Below are 10,231 nucleotides of genomic sequence, written 5' to 3'. Positions count from 1 at the left end.
GTCTATTCTTGGGCGTCAAAACCGACCTTCTCCTTTGTATATATAGTTATTTCCTTCTATTTTTGGAGTAAGAAGTTTCATAATAGAATTTGATCATATTCTTAGCTTAGTTGAGAGATTCTCTCTCTAGATTTAGGGGTTAGTTTTAGGAGTAGATTTTAGGGAGAGAAAGTGAAGAATTTCAATGGTGATTGAGAGATTGAAGATCCAATGGTGACAATTGTATTGGAGATCTACTCTATTATCAATGAGCATTTCTAAACTCTATCTCTTTTATTGTTTTGTTTTGTATTCATGTTTAGATTGTTGATTTTGATTGGATTTTGATGATTTGATGATTGATGTTTGATTAGAGTAATTGTTCCTCTTTGATTGATTGATTCTTGATTGTTGATTGTTGATTACTTTAGTTGTTTGTTGAATTGATGATGTTGCTAGAGTAGTTGTTTGGTTAGAGATTTGGTGAAGCTTGTATTATGTAATGGATTGATGTAGATTGGGGATTTTGATGGAGTTGATGATGTGATTAAATTGGTTAATTGATTATGTGCATGTGTGTGTTTGATTTAGGCTTGATCACCCTTGTTATTCACACTAGATTGCATTGTAAGTTCACATTGATACGGACCATTGATTTGTGGCTTGCATTTACACGATTGATGTGTCTTGTGATGTTTCCTAGCTAAAGTTTATCGTAGTTGACGCTAGTTAGACCTCTAGGAGAATAGCTTGATATGCTCTTTTGGTTGCATAATTGATCTTCCCTCTTATTGCTTGACTTAGTCAACTTCCTAAACCAATTTGCATTGTTCATTGCTATTATAAGTGAATCCTAATCCCTAGCATTTTATTTGTTTGATTTCTTTGTCTTAGTAGTTGTTAGAGTCCTCTTTTACCCTTTTGTCTTCGACCTAGCTTAGGCACATAATTGGAAGCACTTAGACATTACCGTTCCTTTGGGTTCGACCCTTGACTTACCTCTATACTTGTATTTAGGTTTGTTAAGTGTTTATAAATTTTGTTTGGCTTAGGGAGAATTAGCCCAACGACCTAGTTTTCCCCACGTCAGGAGCCCGGTGAGACCTTTCTTATTTTTCTCTTTATTTTTCTTTGGTTGCATGGAATAGGATTAGTTTAGGGGAAATTGAATCGTTCGAGGATGAATGCTTGTTAACACGTAATGTGATTGGGATCGATGACGATGATGTCGATCGATCACTTGTTTGTCGATTGGAATTTTTATGTGTTTAACTTGCTTTCTAGTCCATTTCATAATTTTTCTCCTATTTTCCATTTTTATGTTTCCATCTCTTTTCTTTCATTTTCTTTTCTTTTCCTATTCTTTTCTTTTCTTTTATTTTCCTTTTCTTATTTGTGGTATGATTTTGAGGCTTATTTTTCATTTTTATTTCTTTTGAATTGGACTTTATACATTGGACTTTGTCTTAAGCATGATTTTCTTCCTAGGTGGTAAAGGTATGCACGGTTTGAGACTATGTTCGGTTGACTCTAGGATAGGTGTATTCTAGGGTAGTTGGTTTGAACTAGGAGGATCATGAAGCCGGATTCTACTTGTTTGTGGCATGCTTGGTAGTTGCTCCCTATGGTCAATTTGACACCATTAGTGAGTTTTTGCTACATCCATGTGAGGTTCATTGTTTTTCAAGCCTTCAACCTACTTTGTAAGAGCGGCGTGGATCCTTGATTATGCAAACCTAATATATAAAGCTTGATGTATGATTCTTAAACCCGATACCGGACTATCTAGGGAGGACAAAAGCAAAATATTCAGACCAATCATCCAAGACAGGGGGCCCTGAACGACCCCACCTCCCCTCAGTCTCAGGGGAAGGGAAAGGAGCAGGGTTTGCTGGATCATAAGTCCAGTCACACCCTCCCGGCCTCCTGTAATCATAATCCCCTCTAGAGGTCCCACGAATGGCACTATGCGCCATATGTGGGCCCTCCCAATAGGGATAGCAGAGACGGGGCCCCACCGCCTTGTCAAAAGGCTCCCATTGTGGGATAGGGCCCTCTTGGACCGGGAGGTATGGGTAATTCATATAAGGCTCAATATCCCCCCTAGAAACATAATAGTCATACACCCTCCTACCATGATAATCATAGCTACCCTCAAAACAAGCATTCCCCATAGAAGAAGAAGAAGACAAGGCAACAATAAGGGCATCAATCTTTTCATGCAAGCTAGATAAATCATGCAAGGGAGGGGAAGAAGGAGAAAGAGGAGTAGGAGAAGAAGTACGAGGGATACCTCCCTTAGATGAAGAGGCCTTAGACTTTGGATGAGCATTACCCGAAGAAGGCATGGAAACCCGACGAAAAGAACTCGGAATATCTCTCTGTGGCGGCTTCCAAGGGTAGGATGAACTTGTGTCTCTCAGTATCGACCCTTCGTAGGGAATGAGGCACCAATCGGTAGTCCTAGACACTTTCTAAATAAACAAATCGCCATGATAGTGCGCTCAATGAACTTTTGGTTGATCAAGGAAAACGTGCCCAACAAACAAGATGAAGACTTCTCTCTAGGGTCCTTAATCTCCTTAAGATCCCCAATCATGGATGCATACTTTTTGTTAAGCGATAGCACGATGATGGTAATCATACCCCCAATTTGTATGCTTCCCGAAAGAAAGAAGCCGTCCCGAATGTCGATGAAACGGTCGAACAAGTGCCTTGCAAAATCGATCACCTCCACCATATCATCCCTATATCGATTAGCCAACCATAGCCGACTTAATTGTTCTTGAGATATGGCTCCAAGAGATTCTTTGGAGAAAAATGCATAAGTAAGGATGCGGCTAAAATAGCGCATCGCTCCATGGACTATAGAGGCCGATTTGGAAGATTGAGCACAATAAGCGTCTTCAATAGAAATATCATCCCACCAATCATTCTCATCATACCTATGGTTGCGAAGAAGAGCTTCATAGGCCGGATAAATCAAAGGCATGCCTTCAATGGGCTCCAGAAAGTTGAACATCTTGTTTAGGAATGAAAGGGGAATAGAATAGTCTTCATTGAATACTTGGGAAGAAAGTGTTGGACATTCATTATCGTTGCCATCCTTTTGCACATCGAGCGATGATAGAAATTCATAAGTGAGCCTTGCATAGGTGGGAGCACTAAGGTCAATGAGTTGCTCAAGGCCTAAATTCCGAGCTAACATCCGTACATCATCGTCGATCCCTAGAAGAGTAGTGGTGTCACGATCATAGAATCTTGTAGAATACAATTTCCTTGATGAAAGACTCTCGAATCGGTCCCAATGCTCTTGAACCGTGAACTTGATTCCATAAGTTTCTTTGATGGTGGAAGGTGGATCAATAGTTTTCCTTGAATTTGTAACCTTGGTGCGCTTAACTTGTCTTGAACCACCCATCTACAAAATAATGGACAAAGGAAATGGTTTCAAAAATAGGAATAGTGTGCCAAAAATTAATCATGAGTACGGGGAACAATAAAGTGCACAATATTACATGAGTTAAGCAAAAATTCAATAAAGGTGAATAATGCATAATCAAGGTATCACAATTGACACAAATATTACCCCAAATCACAAGTAAGAAAAGCAACTATATACCATACTACCAACAACCACTTTCTTCATTATCACCATCAACATCAACAAAATACCCTAAAACTAAACATATGAAAATCCAACAAGATTCATGCCAAAATTTATAATATGCTCAAGTAATATCATCGTCATAATTAAATTTCACAAAACCAACATCAACATTTCCATAGTCATCAACATAAAAACAAGTGGTATTAATGGTGGGGAGTGTGAGGGTAGTACTAGTCATGCTCAAATTCTCATGAAGTATGAAAATTGAAACTTTATCACATAAAACATGCAATTATACTCTCAATTGATAGAAAATCACAAGAGTTAAGCAAGAAAAACACTACTACACATAAACATCTCCTACAATCATACCAACAAGTTTCAATTAAAAAGTACCCAAAATTTTCAAACTAGGAGTGAGAAAATTACCTTTAAAGATGTAGAATGAAGACTTGGGTAGCAAAGTAGTGGGAATTATGGAGAATTTGATGAGGAAAGATGAAAAATAATATGATGAAAATGGAGGATAACTATGAGCAACCACAATAGACCTAAGAAGGAAGTAGAATGAAGTAGGAGAGAGGGAGAGAAGGAAAATCGGGCTTAAAAGAGGAGGGAAAACTAGCCCTCGTATACCCAGCAAGGTGCGGCCGCACATGAGAGATGTGCGCCCGCACAGAGCTTGTGTGCGGCCGCACATTACTGATGTGCGGGCGCACAAAAACTGGGCTTTACTTCCGACTTTCTTCCTCCCTCATCATGTGCGCACACCCCTATGATGGTCATGGGGAACCATATAGGCAGTAGCTACACTTCATATTGGAGAAAGAAAAACATTAAAATCATGAAAATAAACACAAGTATTCACCATTCTCCATACTTACCCACTCTTCCAACTTAAGAATTGGGACAAGTTTACCTCAAAATTGGCATCGAAATTGTTGGAAATCAACTCAAACCATCCTACAACATCAAACACAAGAAAATTAGATCACAAAAACACCATCAAAACAGAAAGAAAAACCAAAAGAAAAAGGAATAAAAAGTTAGAAAACACGGGTTGCCTCCCGTGAAGAGCTTAATTTAGAGTCTTAAGCTAGACATCCTCCACCTCTTTCAAGGCGGATCATAGAGAGTCATGTCATGAATGACCCCCACAAACACTCCATCATAATACCGCTTGAGTCTATGTCCGTTGACCTTAAAAGTTCTCGAAAAATCCAAAGGAGAAATTTCGATAGAGCCATTTGAGAACACCTCTTGAACAACAAAAGGGCCGGTCCAACGAGACATCAATTTTCCGGGAAAAAGCCTCATTTTGGAATTGAAAAGAATCACCTTATCCCTCGGAACAAACTCTTTCTTCTCAATGAGATTATCATGCACCTCTTTAGTTCTAGCTTTATACAAGCTAGCACAATAATATGCATCCAACCGAAGCTCTTCTAACTCATGAAGGTCTAACCAACGTTGCTCACCCGCACTAGCCAAATCAAAATTGATCTTTTTAATAGCCCAATGAGTGCGGTGCTCAAGCTCAACCGGAAGGTGACAAGACTTTCCATAAACCAAGCGATAAGGAGTGGTACCAATAGGAGTTTTGAAAGCCGTTCTATATGCCCACAAGGCATCATCAAGCTTATTTGCCCAATCTTTCCTACTCCTTGCAACCGTCTTCTTAAGAATCAACTTAATTTGACGATTAGATACCTTAACTTGCCCATTGGTTTGAGGATAATAAGGAAGACCAAATTTTTGGTTCACTCCATGCTTCTTCAACATCTTCCGGAAAGCATAGTGCACAAAATGGGAACCATTATCACTTATAACTGCTTTGGGGATGCCAAACCTAGGGAATATTATCTTTTTGAACAATTTCATCACCACTTTATGGTCGTTAGTGGGAGAAGCAATGGCTTCCACCCACTTTGACACATAATCAACGGCAACAAGAATATATAGTATCCCATAAGAAGATGGAAAAGGACCCATAAAATCTATACCCCAAACATCAAATATCTCCAATTCAAGTATTGGTTGTTGGGGCATCTCATTCCTCCTCGAAATATTCCCGGTCCTTTGGCATTGATCACAACTTTTGACATACTCCCAAGCATTATTGAAGAGGTTAGGCCACCATAATCCACATTGAAGCACCTTAGAGGCCGTTTTTGAAACACCCATATGACCGCCACTTGGATCCGAGTGGCACATCTTTAAAACATTTGGTATTTCCTCATTTGGCACACACCGGCGCAACAATCCATCCACACCTCTTTTGTACAAGATTGGTTCATCCCAAACATAGTGCCTTGCTTCTCTCATGAGCTTCCTCCTTTGATTGTTGGAAAAGGACGGAGGGAACTCCCCACAAGCAAGAAAATTCACCAAATCGGCAAACCAATGGAGCTCCTTCACATTGAAAACATATAAAGAATCATCCAACATCCAGTCCTCTATAGGAGACCCATCGTCTTGAACTTGAAAATCCTCAAGTCTAGACAAATGATCCGCAACAACATTTTCCGCACCTTTTTTTATCCCGGATCTCAAGATCAAAAGATTGAAGCTCAAGGACCCAACAAATCAACCTCGGTTTGGATTCCTTTTTTCCAAAGAGGTACTTCAAAGCCGCATGATCGGTGAAAACTATAGTCTTAGACCCCAACAACTAACAACGGAATTTCTCAAAAGAATGAACAATAGCCAAGAATTCTTTTTCCGTTGTTGTGTAATTTCTTTGAGCACCATTGAGATTCTTTGACATATAATAGATGACATGGAGCTTTTTGTCGATTCTTTGACCCAACACACCTCCTATGGCCGTATCACTTGCATCACACATGAGCTCAAATGGCAAATCCCATCTATGGGCTTGGACAATAGGAGTAGAAGTCAAAGATTTCTTCAATCTATTAAAAGCTTCCAAACAAGCATCATTAAAGACAAAATCAACATCTTTTTGGAGAAGATAATTTAAGGGCTTAGCAATGAGAGAAAAGTCTTTGATAAACCTTCTATAAAATCCGGCATGACCCAAAAACGATCTTACCCCTTTCACATTGACCAGGGGGGCAACTTCTCTATCACCTCAATCTTAGCCTTGTCAACCTCAATGCCTTTATTGGAAATTTTATGGCCTAGAACAATCCCTTCTTCCACCATGAAGTGGCATTTTTCCCAATTAAGCACCAAGTTGACCTTTTCACATCTCTCAAGGCATTTTTCAAGATTTTTGAGGCAATCCTCAAATGAAACACCTCCCACGGAAAAATCATCCATGAAGACTTCCATTTCCTCTTCAAGCATGTCCCCAAAAATGCTCATCATACACCTTTAAAAGGTCGCCGGAGCATTACACAATCCAAAGGGCATTCTTCTATATGCAAAAGTACCATAGGGGCATGTGAAGGTTGTCTTTTCTTGATCCTCGGGATGAATAGGAATTTGAAAGAATCCCGAATATCCATCAAGGAAGCAATAGAATTTGTGCCTAGTCAACCTTTCAAGCATTTGGTCAATAAAAGGGAGAGGGAAGTGATCCTTTTTGGTTGACGTGTTTAGACGGCTATAACCTATACACATCCTCCAACCGGTGACCGTTCTAGTTGGAATGAACTCACCTTTCTCATTCTCAACTACGGTCATACCCCCCTTTTTAGGAACGACATGCACGGGGGAGACCCACCTTGAGCTTGAGATGGGGAATATGATTCCCGCATCCAAAAGCTTGGTGATATCTTTCTTGACTACTTCTCCCATTTGGGGATGTAATTTCCTTTGTCGTTCAATAGAAGGTAGGGTGCCCTCCTCAAGTGTTATGTGGTGTGTACACAAGGCGGGGCCTATGCCTTTAAGATCATCAATTGTGTACCCCAAAGCACCTTGGTGCTTTCTCAAAACACCACATAACGCTTGAGCTTGGCTCTCACTCAAGGATGCACTAACAATAACGGGATATGTAGAATTAGGGCCTAAGAATTCATACCTAAAGTGTGATGGTAGAGGTTTTAGCTCTACCATGGGAACACCTTTACCTTCTTTGGTTGAGGCCACTTGCAAAGTATCTTGACTTGATATCCCCATACAAGTTTCTTCTCCACTCCCTATATCGCCTCCATCAAGCAAATCTTCGTATAATTGCTCTTCCTTGGTTGAGATACCTATCTTTTCCTTATTCAACAAGACACACTCAAGAGGATCATTAGATGTGAGCAAATGCTCATGCATGGAATTCACAATATTATCAAGCACTTCAACTCTCATGCAATTTTCTAAAGAAGAAGAGGGATATTTCATTCCTTCATTCAAGCCAAATTCATTTACTTCCTCTCCAATCTTAAGAGAAATCTTAGCACTTTTGACATCTATCATAGCCCCCGATGTAGCAAGGAAAGGTCTACCTAAAATGATAGGTATTGTAGCATCTTCATCCATATCCAACACTACAAAATCAACCGGGATAACAAATTTCCCAACCCTTAAAGGCACATCTTCTACCTTTCCCTTAGGAATCTTGATCGACCTATCGGCTAATTTGCAAAGTAATCTTTGAAGGTAGAAGTTCTCCTAGACCTAATCTTTGATAAACCGAATATGGCATAAGGCTAACACTAGCTCCTAAGTCACATAAGGCATTATCAATTTGGGTCTTGTTGATGGCACAAGGGATGGAAAAATTTCCGGGATCCTTCAACTTAGGAGGCATCTTGTTCATGATGATTGCACTACAATGCTCGGTAAGGCTAATGGTCTCCGCCACATCACAAGTCCTTTTTCTACTCAAAATCTCCTTAAGGAACTTAGCATAGTTTGGCATTTGTTCAACAACATCGGTGAAAGGAAGAGTTAAATGAAGTTGCTTAAGCATCTCTACAAATTTCCCAAATTGCTCATCCAACTTATATCTATTATATCTTTGGGGATAAGTAAGCCTTGGTTTGCAAACCTCTTTCTCTTTCTCTATCACCTTCTCTACTTGTTCCTCACCAACATTTTCGCTCAAGGGACATTCACCACCTTCAACTTCAATGGAATTCTTACTTGTTCTCTCATTAGCAACACTCTTCTTAGGCACACCTCCCTCAAGGACCTTACCACTTCTAGTAACAATGGCATCCATAGGGTTCCTAGAGTCTAGGCTAGGTGGAGTCAAAGAAGAAGAGTTTGCATATTCCTTGAATACACTAGTCAATTGAGAAAGTTTTTCGCTCAAATCCTTGTTATAAGCCAACATGTAATTAAACTTCTCTTCATTCAAAACCATACACATTTCCAAGGTTTTGGCTTGTTTCTCAATGACACTTTCCAAAAATTCCCTAGAAGAAAATGATTGGTCATGGGAATTATCATTTGAACTTTGAGCATTTCGAACTAAATCAATTGGGGAACCATCTTGAAAACTTGCTTGTAAATATCCCCTAGTTTGATTATTCCAATTACCCCTAGTTTCATTTTGGCTCCTTTGTTGACTATGGTTATCATAACCTTGATTATGACCCCCATGTCTATAGCCATGACCATGACCATTACAACCATGATGGTTATAGTTACCATGAATCCCTTGGTATCCATGATTTCTACAACCTCCATTTTGGTTATAATCATCATGATTCATATGATAATTCCTATTTCCAACATTCCTTTGAACATCAATTCTAGGTTCACAAGCATGATTATTGACATAATTCACATGTTCCATTTCACATCCATCACATTCACTACAAGGAACATTTGGGCACATAGAAGCATTATGATCATTCATTCCACATAATTCACATGGCCAACATTCCACAATCATGCAACAAGAAGAAAGATTGGAGTTAGAGTGAGAAGATGTACTTCTCCCCTTAATTTGGGAGGGAAGAATTGGAGCTTGGGAAAGGGGCTTCTCAAGCTTTTCTTTGAGAGACATAACTTCTTTCCCTAAGTCTGCAATCAAAGTAGTCAAATCATTGATAGCACTAAGTTGTTCAATCGAGTAACCCTTGCTTGTTGGTTCTCTCTCCACTTCTTGCCAATTCATACAATGACGAGCTACTTCATCAATTGCATCAACCACTTCTTCTTCCGTTTTGTTCATGATTGGGCCTCCGGCTCCGGCATCCAAACTTGCTCTCCCATGAGAACTCAACCCACCATAAAAGATATGTATGATTTGATAGGTAGGAATCCCATGGTGTGGACACTCCCTTTGATAATCCTTAAATCTTTCCCATGCTTCATAAAGGCTTTCATTTGGCTTTTGCTTGAACCCTTGAATCAAAGCTCTTGCCTCCGCCGTTTTCTTTTGAGGATAGAAACGGAACAAGAAAGCTTTGGTGACATCATCCCAAGTTCTCAATGAATTGGGCTTCACCTCTTTGTCTAGCCATTCCAAAGACCTTCCTATGAGGGAGAAAGGGAACAACTTAAGGCGGATGAATTCTTGAGACACTCCATTAACCTTGATCATGTTACAATATTTTTCAAACTCCTTAAGATGGTTCAATGGGCTCTCGTTCTTTGCCCCACTATATTGTCTCCTCTCAATTAGGGTGATCATTGCCGGCCGAATTTCAAAGTCGTTTGCCGGTGTTGTAGGTGGAGCTATGCCGCTCTCATACTTATATGCACCGGGTACTCCCAATTCTTTCAAGTTAA

At 39.7% G+C, this 10,231-nt stretch overlaps 1 non-coding gene across 1 annotated transcript; it reads left to right on the top strand.

The window, feature by feature from the left end:
• The first annotated feature begins 9,759 nt into the window (after positions 1–9,759).
• Positions 9,760–9,865, top strand: LOC145621661 (small nucleolar RNA R71). Its single transcript, XR_014108481.1, has one exon. It is a non-coding gene; the product is annotated as a small nucleolar RNA R71 (small nucleolar RNA).
• The last annotated feature ends 366 nt before the right edge of the window (positions 9,866–10,231 follow it).

Source organism: Chenopodium album, chromosome 27 (assembly GCF_948465745.1).
Source record: "Chenopodium album chromosome 27, dcCheAlbu1.1, whole genome shotgun sequence".
In the NCBI taxonomy this organism is placed as follows: domain Eukaryota; kingdom Viridiplantae; phylum Streptophyta; class Magnoliopsida; order Caryophyllales; family Amaranthaceae; genus Chenopodium; species Chenopodium album.
Note: the sequence above shows the minus strand (reverse complement) of the source record. Positions and strands in the feature narration are given on the sequence as shown.